The 16113-nt window shown below is 41.8% G+C and overlaps 1 protein-coding gene across 3 annotated transcripts in view; it reads right to left on the reverse strand.

Annotated features, from left to right (window-relative positions):
• Positions 1–16113, reverse strand: part of ANKH (ANKH inorganic pyrophosphate transport regulator) — a 102769-nt gene that overhangs the window by 62092 nt on the left and 24564 nt on the right. The gene's annotated exons all lie outside the window — the stretch shown is intronic.

Consider the following 16113-nt stretch of genomic DNA (forward strand, 5'->3'; position numbering starts at 1 on the left):
GCCGGCACTCCAGTGCATTCTGACTACATTACATACTTTGCCCACATCAAGTAAACAACCAAGCTTGCATACTGCAGCAGTGAAAACAAAAAAAAATCGGAGGAAATCTTCAAGCAGCGCTTACATGGGAGAAAAAGTAATGATGAACGCTTCAGAAAATGGCCAATGAAGTAGAACATTGTCCTCCTCTTACTACTTGAAATGGATCAAACTATAATAAACATCATTCCAAAACCAAAAGAATAGCTCACCACTGTATTTTTCGCAAATACAGTGATGCTGAACGCAGGCAAAGCTGAGAATTGAAGCTATACTCAGTAAGCTTAACACAGGGTCCAGACAACAACAGCTAGACAGTCTACACTGCAAACCTTTGAAAGAACCAGTGCATGAAATTGCAGGGGGTTTAATTAATTTGTCATGCTGGTGTTTGTACAATCTGATTAGGTAACAGCATCTGATATGGTATCACATAGGAGAGGATTCATCAGACTGAATAATTACATGGATTAGAAGAGGACCTCTGAAATGCTTACGGGGCTGGCTCAAAGAGAAATGCAATCAGCAATGCTGAAAGGAGACGCACCGGCCTCAAAGGAATTTACTGGTGAGGCTCCTGAAGATCAAGCTGATATTCTTTAGCCTTTTCATTAATTTTCATTCACCACATTGCAATGACTGTGAATATGAAGATTATATATGCTAAGGATGCAAATCTAGTAAGCACCACTGGCACAGATGACTTTGAGACTTGTGTAATAAAAATGGGATGAAAAAAAGTAGAAAATGCCAAGCCAAATACTGGGGACTAATAACAAGAATTTCTGCCACGAGCCAGGAACTCATCAGTTAGACTGGGTGTACTAACACGGTGCCAAATGACTGACCGGCAGTGCAACGCAGCCATGGAAAAAGGCAAATGCAACTGGAGAATGGGTCTGGTGAGGCGTTTCTGGTAGAGACTGAGAAATATTTTTGCTGTTTTAAGGCCTTGTTAAGACGACAGCAGGAATAACTCTGCACCGGATCAAGGAGGCTTTCAGAGCATCCCCAGTTCAGTGGAAGGTTACTAAGCTGATCCAGGGGTACAGGGAAACCTGATCAAGTGAGAGGAAACCAGAAGAGCTTGTTTTCCATAGCAAAGGGAAGGCTGAGAGGCTGCTCTGTTTCAACATAACCATGATGGAAAAAACAGTGAAGAAGAGCCATTTAATTCAGAAGATGGTGCTGGCATTAGAACAAATGGGTATAAACAGGACTTGGATACATTTTGGCTGTAGTTTAGAAGGCGGCTCTCCAACCACTGAAACAGAAAACTGTTTTTCCTCCAGAGGTTACAAGGGCAAACAGATATGTGGCATAATCCCTCTCAGGAATATATAACTTGTGCACTTGAACGTAGGGACACATGACCTGGAAAACCAAAGGGGTGCCTGCATCTTATTTTTTAACTATTTCCACAGGCACTAATGTCACTTGGATCTCTAGTCCCATTTCACCCCTTCTTTCAGTACAACACACAGCATGAGGATGAGACAACACTCCCAAAAGCCAGCTTTCAACCGAGGAGGCCTCACCTCCTTTTGCGGAGGATGCTCCCAAGGACAACTTCAGCAGAGGGCTCTGGCTTAGGTGCTCCAGGTCCCGTCCCAGAGGTGTTTTCTCCTCCTTCTCCAGCTGTTTTTTAGCACAAAACAGCTGGGCCAGCCTCTGAGGCAGCATATTTTAGTGCTGCTGAGAGCCCAGTACGCGTGTTCAACAGCTCTCTTACGTAGGGGGAAGTTGTTGGGAGGGTGTTTTTTGACAGTCCTGCTTTTTTCTGCCTGTCACCCCACACTATGGTTACAGCTTCCTCTTTCTTTGCCTCCCCGTTTCCTCTTCAACAAGTAAGAAGGCAAATTTGTAGTCTTCCAAAAGAAGCCTGTAAGGGAGGGATGGGTCACGACCACATCGCCCCTACTTTCCTGTGCTCTCAACCACCACAGCACCTGGCTCCTCTTTCTCTGTACACTGTGTTCACGTCGCACCAGCCTGCCAGCACCAGTCAATACTGTTATACTTACAGGTATCACCTCCTTTTTTCTTTAATCATGCTGGCTTCAGCTTTTATTAGCCTTGCCTCAAGTTATCTCCTTTAGCATCAGTTAAACCAATATTTTATCAGCATCACTGTTTTTACTTGACTACATGTGCAAACAGAACAGATGAATATATATTAAAAGATATAATGGAGATGATAACTGTATGTGCACTGCAAGCCAAGATAATGAGAAATTTGATTAAGGACTTTTTGTTGTATTTTTTAAAAGTGCAATATCGTGAGGACTCTGCATTCAATGAAGTACTCAGGCTTGGAAGGGTGCAGGCTCTGAAGTTCATTTTAGTAAGAGTGTGACAGGATCTGTGTCCTTCTTCCCCCGCTTACATCTCAGAAAGACTTTAAATGGGTACAAGATAGGGACAGGCGTCAGACCTCCTACACCAGCTAGGTATAGGAGCCAGCTGCTGTGCCTCAAAATGGTTTGAGGCTCGCTCAAAATCTCTCTTTAGGCTAGGAACTAAAAAGACCCTGGTTAGTTTGGTATCTCAGTCCAGTGGAAGGAAATACTTCATTTGCTTAACCCCCCCCCCCCCCCCCCCTTTTTTTTTTCATGATTCAGTTTTGCTTGACTTTCTTTTGGTTGCATGACACTTTCTGATCTTCAAGGGCTACAGAGCCTGCCCACCTTAAGCAACAGTCTCTTTCAATACATTTACCTGCTCTGAAGTATTACTTTTAGAAAACTTATATACTGGGACAAAGTTAGCCAAAATGCCCAGTCATAAAAGTGGCTGCATTTATTTTCTGGAGCAGCTGCAGAGGCTTCCAAGGTGAATCTCAAGTGTCCTCTCTGACTTCAGAAATCTCTTCCAACAAGCTTCTGCATGAAGGATGCAGCAGGAGGAAGTTTCAGGGAGGATTCTTCACTGCCTTCTACTTTCTATAGGTGTTTGCATCTGGATAAACTGAAAAGAAGAAAGCTCTCCTCCTGAGGTTATAAGATGGAGGAGAACTGAAATGGAAAATGAAATAAATCTTTCTGTTTTGACCTGTGAGTAATAACTGCTGAAGCCAACCTTTCCACATAAAATGCTCCGTTGGTTTATGTGGCCAGGATGTTTTGCCACCAAAATCTAGGTGGAGTCAATTGAAATCTGTCCTGTGGGTTTTGCGGTACGTTAATATGTTTTCTAAATTTAATATACTCCAGGGCAGAAGGCTTGAATTCCTGAAGATAGCAAATCCTGTATTTTTTTCCTTTTTCTTTCTTGCCAAATAGACCTAGATGGAAAGGTTTCTTACAGTTTTCTCTTCTTCCTACCACAGGCCAGTCAATGAACCAAAGTTTATTCACTTTGCCCCTTTGGGAGTGGTGTTCATCTGCACGTCTGAGAGAGCAAACAACTGCTAAAGTGAGAATAAACATCCTGTAAATGTCTGGAGGAAGGAGGAGCAAACTTGGACATCTTTTGAGTAATTAAAAACTGAATGTATCTATCATCTCCATTTTTTCAATCCTTTGAAGGAATATGATGAGCGGTGAGCAGTTCAATGGGGAATCATGAACTTTACTCCCCTGCATTCGTTGCTGAAAAACTCATCAGTACACGAATAGTTCAAAGAATGGTACTAAAAAGTGACAACAGGAAAGGCAGAGCTATGATTTGTCTGGCAGCATACTTCCTGATGACTAAGTACTCGCAGCACACGAGTGGAAAAATCTGATACTACACTTGAAGGCCAGAGGCCATAGTCCAAAAAAACAATCATCTCCTATAACAAGGAAAAGGTCATCAAGACTAAGATTTCATTTAGCCTATGAAAGTGTCTTCAGTTTTTCATGGGCACGAGGGCAGGCATGACTTCAAATGCCAGACCTGAAATTTTGATATAGCCAATTTGGCAGAGAACGAATAAAAACCTACCATTCTACTCCCCAGAGATGTAAAGCCTAAACAGCTTTAAAAGATATCTGATAGAGAGAAGACAGTATTCACTTCTTCTAAGTGAAGACAGCACAGTGATCTGAGCAGTCACAGGGTTTCTACCTGAAATTGCTTCCCCCTTTGGTGAGAGAAGTTCAGTCTTCTGTTCAGAGGTGGCACAGTAATGTACTAAAAGCCAAGTGACAAAGGATGATGCTAATTAAAAAACAAAAAAGAAACCAAACCATCCACATTTAAGTAAAATCTCACAAACAGAATTGTATTATGGATTCTAACAACACTTTCAAAATCCTCATCTGGGAGCCAAACCAAACAGTGGGGCTTAAACCACTGCTCTGAAGTTTTGTTTAACTAAGGCTGAAACTCAGCTGAACAATTTGAGCAGATCTGAAATGGAAAATGAGGTGGTTTGCCTCCTTCCCTAGTAAACAGTCATACCTTTACAGACCTTTCTGTTAGAGGTTAACCTCTCAAACCTCTCTCCCTTATTTGCCAGAGAAGAGTGAGATACAAGCAATTCCCTAGAAAGCTAGTAACTTTTTTTCAGGACGGTGAACACAAAACAATGAACATACACTGTGTAACTCTAAGGAACTGGAAGCCAGACCACAGCCTTATTTATAAATACTAAAGTGTTTTCTTCTAATCTCCTTGTTCCTCAAGGACTAGACCTGTTAGGACAGGGAGTGCCTCCTCTATATTTGAACACTGCTTAGCACCCCTCCACATATTTATTTTTAATGAAGACATCACAACAACTGAAAATACTGTTCCCAGATTTTCTGATGCTGGAAAGGAAAGAAAAGAAACTAAAAGGGCTGAAATGCACTGACGGAAATTTGATTTGTGACGGTGACGATCCTATAACCAGGGATGTATCTGAATATTTTCGTGTGCATCAGAAGTCTTTTTCAACTGCTACGTTTAAAGCATTTGTAGGTTCAACCCTGATCATGACTTTTTCGGCATTTATTATTTCCCTCACCTTGAAATAGGAACAAAAGGCCCTCAGATAAAAAAACGGGGACACCATAGCTTTGAAAGGTATCTCCATGTGCTTTTTCAAAAAAGCTTATCTGTCACTTGTCTACTATACTATTCTACAGCGAAGTGTAAAAGATAACCTGATGCTTCCTTAAGGCAGCAATGAACGATTGAGATCATCTTATTTCTCCACTACTGCGTGGTTAAAACGAAGCACAAATAGTTGCTATGTTTAAAGTTTAGCACGCTATGATGAAGCAGATACCAAGCCCTTCCACGTAAAGTACCTTAATTGAATTATCAGGTGTTCTGTGTCCTTTGAAAAAGGGAGGGTATTTGCCAATGAAACTACCCTTTTATTCACTCGTCCTTGTTCTCCTGCGCAGCTCTGGTACAAAAGCTGGAGGCAGAGAAAGGGGAAATGATTTTTTTTTTTTTTTAATTGACAACCTCAGCCATGCATGGAAGAAATGGTTTTGCCAAGTTTTCTTTCACTTTCTCTTTCAAATCCAGTAAATTCTTTGAACCAGTTTTACCTAAAAACTTGCCATACCCGAGTTAAAAGTAAAAAACCAAAACATACCAGCCCTAGTGCTTTAGAAGCACTGAAGCAGTAAGAAAAAAATCTACATCTGATATAAAAATATCTGTTGATTAGCTTAAAAAAATAAAGTTTGCATTTTTTTAACCCTTTGAAGCACATGTTTTCAATTTTTGAATCTGGAGTGCTGTCAACTTTGAAAAGCTGAACTGTTGGTAAAATCACAAAATTGGAGAATTAGCATTTTAGGAAATGTCAAATGTAATAAAATCTGATTACAGTGAACGCACAAGCAATTTTTTTATTGTTTACTTCATTGTCAGTAAGCCTAAGTATGACATATCCCTCTATTTATTAATTTAATCAAATTACTTCACCATATTACTTCCCTGAAGGGCTGAACTCCAGTGCTAGAACAACTTTATACCTTCTTACTGTGCAAAGACATTTCACTTCTGTATTTGTATATAACTGAATTGGCTTACTTGTCCTAAGCCAAGTCCTCTCTTTCAATCTGCACATCAAATGAAAAAAAAAACGCATGTGCTCTGATGGTGTTATTAACTCCATGGACTGGACACAGGTCTGGAAAGGCACTTTCCTTCTTCATGGGCTTCTCGTTCGGATGGCTTCTTATGGAGGTTCTCAGCCATCTAATTGATTTCAGAGGTGCCTAGCAGTGGTTAGGAAATCTGACTTAGTGTGCTTTAAGCTGACTCTTTTGATGTGTTTCTTAGCGATGTGCTCAGCTGGGATTTCCGAGTAAGAAAATAATTCTCTTTTTCCTGTTTATAGCGTAGATGCTTGTTAGGGGCAGATCATTCATAACTAACTTGGCAGTATCATTACTTTCTGCTGCTGGCTCACTAGGTCATTCACCTACCTTACCAGAAGAAGACAAATCAAAGGATATAATGATGTGATGCTGATTCCCTTCAATGAGACAGGTAAAATGCAGAGGCTGAAGGGGAGCAGCATTGCGAAGTGGCAGCTATCCAAACAGCTACCACTGCTGCCTTTTTCAGGCTTCTTTAAAACTACTGCCTTGGCAGAAGGCGATGCCCTGAGCAATCCCTCCAAAGCTATTGTACGCGCTCCACCAGGTATTGTGCAGCCAACATCTGTAGGGTGGATATAAATTTTCCTCCTGAAAAGAATAAATCTTTCACAAGTAGGGGAAAGAGTAGATATGGTTTCTAAATGAATGATTCATTGTTGGAGGGCGCCGTCTTGATTTGCTGGAGTTGCTACGATACCGCAGCAGCAATGCCAACTTGTCATAGCCCTTAACGCTCTCTGGAAGCCGAAAAGGCATTGCTGAGAGAAATTATTTATTTTTAAACAGGACATGTGTATTTACCACGAAACAACTTTCAATCTCCCACCTTTCTCCATAGGCTGGTTTGAAATTAGTTGTAGCCTTTTTTTTCCCCCGATGGGTTGTGGGGGAGTGAAGGGCATAAACAGGAAGGCAGCGTACACTGAGGAAGATGGCAGGATGCCCCAAAATGGTAATTTAAAAAACTCTCTCGCTGAGCCTGCCAAAACTTGGGTTTGGGCCTTTTTTTGATAAAAAAAGAAAAATATTGTCAACAACTTTCTGTCGCATTGAAAGCATATGCGGCTTTGCTGATTCATGTTTATCTAGAAAAAGTATGAAAGCATACAGCGTATATTCTTTGTGAAAAAGCACTGCAGGGCTATATAAGAATAAAGTCAGAATTTCTTTTGGGAATTCTCACATTTAAAACTGTAACTGTAGTAACACCAAATCGGTCTTTCAGCAGCATAAAAACTGCATCTCACGCAAGCTGACACCTTAAACAGGGCTCCTGCAGCAAGCTAACAGTACAAAACAGGGAACTGGCATTAACTAAACACCAGAGCATCTCACTAACTAACAAAAATGGCCAGCGGAGATGGGAGTGAGGTTATAGAAAGGGAGAAAGAAATTAAGTACCAGCACGTAAATTTGTGACGCAGCAAACTGCGGGGAAAACATGGAACTGAATTGCTACTGCTGGTGAAGGAAACTTGGCTCCTATTGCAGAAGAGCCTGCGACTGCCCCGGGAAGATGAAAGCTCTGGAAGAGGAAAGACTTATGTCACGTCCTTCCCACAGGCTGCAGACTTTCAGAGAAAGTGAAACAACAAAATTAACTTAATAAATAAATAATGTCAGTGAGTCATTTCATAAGGATCATAATGATAAAAAGATGACAGCCTCCAGGTAAAAATTACCTAAGCACACAAGTCTCTTCTGTTGCAAAACCAACTCGATTTTCTGCAAAGAGCTGTAGCGCATGCTGCCACCTCCTTTCTTTTGAAGTTCTCATTAGTCCTCTTAAATTCAGAAAATAGAGAGTACTACAAAAGTGGAACATCAGAGAGGACTGCTATTAAAAAGTCTTCTGCTCCTATACCTTGCCCCTGCCACGTCACAAAGTACAAATAAAGCAAGCGCGATGGAAAACAAAGTAGGAAAATTGCTCGTAGAGAAGAGACTAGATCAGGGAATGGACACCCAGCTTCTACTACTGACAGGAACTGAAGTGATTTTTAGCTTAGCTTTTTTTTTAGTTAGAAAAAATTAAGTTTTTACTTTATTTTTGAAGAAATGACAGATTTCTTTCTGAATTCATGACTGAACTGGCATGAGAACCATCTCTGGGTGGTTCTTCACCAAACTGAGTACCTCCTTGCTTAGATGCTTAGGAGCTTCACTCTTTCCTGCTGCAGTTTGCTAAGTGGTGTCTGCTTCTAAAGAGGCTGTGCTCCTTGACTGACGGCTCCGTCATATTTCACTTTCAGTGCATGCTGAGAAATGACCCAGATTGGTTTTGTAGGAGGATAAAGCTCCATTTTAGTATTTTTTTTCTTAAATAAAATACAAAAAACGTTGCCATTAAATCTCTCTTCTTCATATCACAATTAAAAAGTCTCACTAAGTTACAGTAGTGGGCCCAGAAGGACATACATGAGCTTATTCATATAAATGACTTCTCAAAAAGTAATTCATGGTGCCTGCTCCTTTCTGGTTGTTCTGTAAGACCATCTGTGCTGATTTCCATTAATTCATTAGTGGAACTAATTCCATTGGTTCACTATGCTGACCAATACTGGCTTATTGCATACAAACACCTATGAAGTTAATACTATTACTGTTAATGTCCACATAGGATTCTTGTCTTTAATTCTATGGGCCATTCCTGAGCCCTAATCTTACTGTATTTTGTTCAAAATAAAAGCGTTTTCTCCCTTTATTGCTGTTTCCTACCAGTGACTAACTGTTCAAAAATATCTAATTGAAGTCATACAAAATGACCCAACTATAATGTACCACTGGCATTACACTGAACCCGTATGCTTCAAAAGATGCAGCTTGAATCTAAATATATGGAACCTGCTGGTGACTTGGCTTGTCATTTTGAAGTTTGCCTCTAAAGCTGAACGGGCAGCTGTTTCATCCTTGGGCTGAAGGAGGATATTCTTTGTAAGTCCTGTTACTTCTCAGTCTTTCCCCCTTGGTATTGCAATTTCTGAAGAAATTGCTGAGACTTGCTATTCCTATGCTGCTTGATAGTAGCAGGAAACCAGGGAGGTTAAAAGAGCAATAATACTTGAAAGGGACTTAAAGGGATACTTAAAAGGACTTGAAAGGAAGTACCAGCAGTGTCAGGAGGAAAGCACGCTCTCTGAATGAACGCATTGCTTCCCTACAGCATCTCCAGCCTTTGATGAGGCTCAGCCCCGTGGAGACTCCTGGAAGGATCCTAAGGGCTAATTAGAAAAATGACATGAAATGATGAGAGTCTTCCCAGCTGGTCTTTCTCCTTTGCCTTCCTTCTGAGGGGGAGGGGGTGGGGGGGGAGCAAAAGGAGAAAATACTGTACATACCAGTGTCAGTAGAAATGGAGCTATGTTTATTATGGTGGTTATTCTGTCGGATTTGCGTTGCAGTCGCAGGGACTGAGCTGCATGGAAGGAGGCCACGGTATTAAAAAAGGGTCATTCCTGAGAAGCCATCCCTTGGCGTGTATGTGAAAGGCTACGGGAAGAAAGCGACTCTCAGGCAAGGCTGTGCCGTTGCTACACCTTTTCTAATACAGCTGGGGGCGGGGAGAAAGGCATGATTAATTCAGCCAGGAGACTTGCTAGATTGAAGTGGGAGAAAAAGTGAATTTCCTTCCTTTGCTGCCAGTATTCACAAACTGTACCTCACTTTAGTCTCCCTTGTTGGTAATTCTTACTGCTTTCCTCTGACACTGGATTAATTATGAGTTTGGCACAATGTCTGAAAAACAGAGAGCAGTGCAGTGACACAGCAAAAAAAAAAAAAAAAAAAAAAAAAGGAACATCAGTAGCCAAAATTGATCGGCCTGCACCAGCAGCTGAAATACAAATTATAATGGAAAAAACCAACAGCAACTTCCATGCAAGCCGCTCAGACTGTAGAGTTTATACCTAAAGGTAGTTCCACCTAGAAACAGCTACTGCTGTAATTTATTATGTTACACCTAGCTTAACAGGAACATCCTTTGACAACAGTGGAAGTAAGAATCAATTTTTCTTGGTCCAGCATTTCTGTGCAGTCACATCGTGGCTGCTGGCTAACTAAATCTCATTACTGGGTACAGGACAAAGGAGGAGAGAAAATAAATGACAACAACCGTGACACAGTTGTCCTGGAGGAAAGAGCTACACCTTTCAGCCAAGCATCTTAAATCACTTCTGCGCACACCGCAATGGCTTAGAAGCATAACGTTATATGAAAGGCACAGAGTAAGATGCTAGTGGTGGTTGTCACAACTAAAAGCTTTAGCACAATGTGTCCCCAGGTTACTGATCCGAATCCCGAATATCACAAGGGGAGCCATCATAGAAACCGAATTAGGCCCCATGTGCAAAAGAGCTCTGCATCTAAGGGCTGTTCTCCACCACAAAGTGACATCTGCTTCTCTTAAATTTAATTTAAATACTATTTTACTAGGTAAAGGACTTTGTAGCTCTTTCACTGCTGAGAAAAACACAAGTCTCAAATAGAGGCCCACAGATAATACAGGTGTAATAGACAGAAACGTGCCTATTTATAGGGATGTGCACATTCAGTCGGCAGCAGGAAGAAGCAAAGACTATTAAAAAGAAAGATCAGCAAGTGACAGGACCTTGCTGAAGGATGAACTGTTTAACAGAGAGAAAACACGGCCCGGAGTTTTTAAGGACGTGGTCTGAAGTGAAGAAAGTGGGTCCTGTTTCTTGTCCAGCCATGGACTTATATGACCTTCATTATAATAGCGTCTTTGCAATGTGCATTGAGAATTTAAGTATGTAGAAACCACATAGTGGGAAATGCAATAGTAGTATAGAAATAAAGAACACCCCATGCTGACCTTTGCTGTGTGGATTTGGATATCCGATTTCTATACGCAAAAACTGTCATTTTCAGAGAAGGATAGGAGGTTTTGCCTCATGAGGGAAGACAACTGAGTGCAGTCTACGAAAAAAAAAAATATCTGCGCAAGCCCCTGCATAATACATGTTTAAAGAAACTGGAGTTCATCAAATCCGAATCCTAAAAAATCTTTTTTTTTTTTTTTTTTTTTTTTTTTTTTAATATTTCACAGAATAAAAGGAAACTGATGATAAGCAGTATGAGAGCTTTTACACAAATAGGATGATCCTCCTTGTCAACATGGGGGTATGTGAGCCCCCATGTCCACTGCAGCATCACTGCCAAAGACAGACAAAACCGCCCCAGTGGACAAGGGATTCCACAAACCTCCCTCAGCACCGGCTTCTAACAAATGGTAGGAACTGTCAGAAGGAGCTGCTACACTAGACGGACAACTAAGTGGATGCTGATGGACAACTAGAGGGACACTGGCTGCTCTGGTGTTAATAACATCAATTTACTCCTTATTCATACCATTTGAAATACTACTAACCTACCTCAGAGGATATTTACTGATATTTGAGGTGTGCTTTGAGAGAAGAGTCCTACGTACAAAACATGCACCTAAGTTTATGGGAAGTAATCTATATCTTCTGTGAAGGTATTTAAAAGAAGAAAACCTATATATGGAACACTGGTCTGCTTAAAAACAACGGTGACAAGAAAAATTACAAGCCCAGATCATTCAGCATTTGCAGGGTTAATTTTTTTGGTAAAAATTACATTAAGTCATGCTCTTACACCTGTAAACCTTCGGATACTTTCTGAGGTGGCCAGCCAAATAATTTCTACAATATGCACATAGAAATTAATAAATTGACATAAAACAAATCGCACTAATTGATCTGTTTTTTTAATGTATACTCAAGCTGACACTCCAGTTGGTGTTTTTCCTCAGTGCAATTATGAGAGAGAGGTTTTTTTCCAAAAACCCTCCAGAGAATGAGGCACCCAGCTGCTACAGGCTCTCAGCAGCAGCAGCAGGCAGCCTAAATCCCTCAGCTGATGCCGGCTAGGGTATTTATTACCTTCCCAACCTTCTCCTTATTGCCATGCTGTTGAACCCAGGTGTGGTGGGCTGTTCTCCTTCAGCAGGCAGGAGCACCAGGCTCATTTTGATCTCTCCTAAAAAGCCAGCTTCTCACCTCAGGTGCGTTTTTGTCATTCAACAGCAGGAACCATCCCACCAAGTTGTCCACCATTACTTTTGCTCATCTCCCCCTTCAGCTCCCAGTGTAAATCTTAAGTGATTTCCCATGGGAAGAGCAGAAGGCATGCAAGCGAAAAATACGGCATGGATAAGTAGTCCAGAAAGTTCAGGACAAGGAATGACCTGATAGGAATAAGCTTAAAAATAAGCCAGAGAGAAGAAGAGACATCTCATGGTCTCTGTGTCCCAAGAGCGAGGTCTTTACTGGTGGATTGTTTTGCTGTGTACCCCATCTGGACAGTGTGTGATGAGAAATCTCTCAGTGAAATAAGTGTCGTGTCTTGCTCAATAGCTTTTTTGGCAAATTGCAGTATCATATATGAAGAACCATGGCTCTTTTCTTTTAAAATGCCGATTAAAAACCCCAGCGCTGGTTGCGGAGATGCTGGAAGCTGCCCACCAGCAGGCCGGCCTTGCCGGCCCCGCGGCTGGCGGCAAGGCAGCTGCCTGACACAGCCTCCGCCATGTCAGCCTCCCCGGCACTCCTCCTCCTCCAACCCAGCCTCCGCTTAAGTCAACGGAAACATTTCTTTGGCTTCCATCGATACTGGACCAGGTCCTCTATCACCGAGTGAACTTGTTTGTTTTCTTCTGGAGCGGCTTCTGCGTTTGCAGAAAAAGCGATCGCAATAAACCTAAATCCAGGTGGAAAAAGTAACACACAGCATGCATGGTGCTCACGCCCCGTCCGCCTGCGGGCTACAGGGAGCTGCCTCCCCCGGCACCACCGACATGAAACCGGGGGGAGACGCTGGCCCTCCGCACCTCTCGGCCCGTGCGAGAGGCGGCCAAGCACAACAACCCAGCCTACGTGGAGCAGGGAGGGAAGCGGCCTGAGACGAGACACCGTAACGCGGACGCCGTCATCGGTTTTGGTCCAAACCGAGTCATGTGTATGGAGGTAAAAGAGCAAGACTGGAAAAACACATTGCAGAGCTATGCTGTAAAGAATTTGTACTAAATCAATCCTAATGCACTCCTTAAAAATAGTCACTCAAGAGGACTGAATTTGGCTTGAGAAGCCTACATAAATACATACATATCTGAATGAAGAAATGAAAAGTGCTCTCAATGGTGTCCCAACAAGCTCTCTTTACTTTAAATTTGCTAATCTTTTCCTAAATTGAGTGGACATGTAGTTAACCTATTAGCATGGTTGCACGCTCCTACGGTACTTCATTAAAACTTTTTTTTTAAATCTTTTTGAAGTATTTTCATTAATAGAAATTTCAGAATGTTTCAGGTCCTCCAGGGGGAATTTATGACTTGTTATTATGCAGCTTTAATAAATAATAAATGCCAGCACAACAATCCAGGAATGGAAACAGTGTTCCAAGAATGCTGCAGTGAATTAGTAATCGTGATCTGCTTGTAATTGCTGATTATCCCCATGAATTCTACCCAGACTAGTAGAGTGAATGTTTTTTTACTGACGAAAAGAAACGTGGGAATAGTATTAACTTAAAAAAATTCAAATCAACAGCGGCTTATCCTGTTTCCAACAGGTTTTGACTCTCTTTATCGATCATATAAATAATTGCGGAGGTTCAGCACACAGAGCAAGAGACCTTACTCCTAGAGCAGGGCCAGGGCGAAAGCCATGTACTGCTGTACTTGTAAATACAGGATCCTGTTACCAGGCACTGCCATTGCAATGTCAACACAAATACTGTCGCTAGGGGAAGGAGAACAGCCAGCGGGGCTAGGGAGGCAGTCAGCTGGACAGGAGACAAGGTAGCAGAGCCATGTGTCCTGGGCAGTTTTTGCATATGCCAAAAAGTATTTGAATGATATATGGGACACGCTGCAAAATAACATATGTTCGTTTGGATGTGTTCTTCCGACTGACTGTCCCACTCAGTCTCGTTTCTCCTTGACAATATTTGTTTTGAGGAAAGAATTTGTGGTTTGGAGGGGGTAATAAATACAACATAGGCATAGATTTGAATGAGCAGATGCTGGGTTTCTTGTGTAGCAGGCTGAGAGGTGAGATGCACAGTCATCAGCCAGTACCGATAAGAAAGCCTGTGAAAACAGGTACGATTACAAAAGAGGATGTTAAAAGAGGAGTCCAATAACAGATGGTTACGATAAAACAGAAAATGAATAAACAAAAGTTGGGAAGGATACTAACAACGGATGGGATATGCAGTAAAGAGCGGTGAACTGCAATAAGAGACTACAGGAAAGAAAAAGGTAAGAGGAAAGCAAAGGCTTTAGGCCTTGCCAGGGAGCAGTCATTGTAAATGATGAAATTAATTTCACTGAAACGAAACGGATGTCAATGGTGAATTCAAGAGATTATTCATGAACTGAAGATGTTAGAGAAGTCAGCTCTTGCAAATGAGCAGTTCAGAGCACTGGCAGGCCAGCAGCTTGTCAAACAGCTGATACCCAAGGGCCATCAGGAACATGGGAGAGAGGTAGGTGAAGGTGCTCAAGGATGGTGAACAGAAGCACAGATGAGTAGGAAGTACCGTGGGAAAGGCTGCATGGAAAAAGGAAAGATGACTTTAGTAAAACTCACTCCGGACCATGTTGGACAAAATATGCGTTTTGGCATCCCAGGCTGTGACACAAGAACGCGCTCACCTGAGACTGGATCCATAAACCACGCTTGGTGCCTTTTGCTGTTCTACCTCTGAGCCACATTCAACCACACTTGATTGGTACCGAGTGTCTTCGAGCCTGACCATGAAATAATCTCTCGAGGCACGCACAAAGCTGCTTTGAAGTCAGTGGAGCACTACAAGCATCTGCTCATATGCATCATGTACCAGGAGCAGACTGACACTGACCATGACAGTAGTACTTGCAGACTACTTGTAAGACACTGCTCAAGAACATTTTGGCTTTCTATTTTTAAATTAATATACGGCAAATCTAAGTAATGTGTGAAGTTTATGGTTATTGCATTGTGCGGAGAAAGTTGTGGACTTGATGGACTTGACTCTCCTTTTAGAAGTGTTTATGGTATCATTTTCACTTCATGGCTGCTGCTGAAATCAACAGTGGGTTGGTTACTAGCTGGCATAAAAGAGAGAAAATTGGCTCCATAGGTGTTTTTTAGATGACAACAAAAAATAAATAGTAAGACTGCAGAGAATGCTTATTCCTGCACTGTGAAATTATGAACCTTGCTTTCCTCTTTTCCTCCATACGAAAAGCAGTAACACCGAGTGAAGCTATTCCCACACCTTTCCAAACTACTATGGAAGCGAAAAAGTTAACCGTAAAACATCCATGCTTACAAATTATAAAGTCTGTATGTTTAGCTCAACTTGCGCTGTAGCTCACAATCAGTTTGGCAATCATACAAGCAAAAGATCTCAACATATTTGCTTAATCCACTGTTTGTTCAAATCACTAAAGAGATACAAAATGTTTGGTAGGCCTAGGAAGCCACTTTTATCCCAGTGCATACTTCCAAGTGTGCTAGTCGCCTAACCTTTTCTGCACCCATTTCCCTTAAAGTATCAATAATGACAACTTGGTGTCCTCTAAAAAGAATAATAATGTCTGGCTCACCCGGGAACTGAAGCGTGGCAAGGACCATATCCTTTCTTTACCACTTTTCTCGTCTTCCTCAGAGCTTTAGATGGGGACGTGGCATATGATGACAAGGCCTACAAATGAAGCTACTATGAAGTAGGAAGCAAAGGGGTAGCATGGAAGAGAGAGTTTTCTCCTGCTTGTAAATGGAGAATACACAAGTTGTCCTGAAGGGAGAGACCGAATTGTCAAGAAATAGGTGAGGCCACAGGAAACTGTCCAGGAGGAAGACAGGAAAAAACACTCCAGAAGGAGACATGGGGCAGGACGGACTTGATACCTGGGAGTTAAAGGGAGAAATGTAATGTAGTTTATCAGATTAGACTTTCTTGGCAATATTAGGAGGTTCTAGCTGAATATTGTTTTATTTCTACGATTGCAAGTGGT

Source organism: Platalea leucorodia (assembly GCF_965183815.1).
Source record: "Platalea leucorodia genome assembly, chromosome: 1".
Classification (NCBI taxonomy): Eukaryota; Metazoa; Chordata; class Aves; order Pelecaniformes; family Threskiornithidae; genus Platalea; species Platalea leucorodia.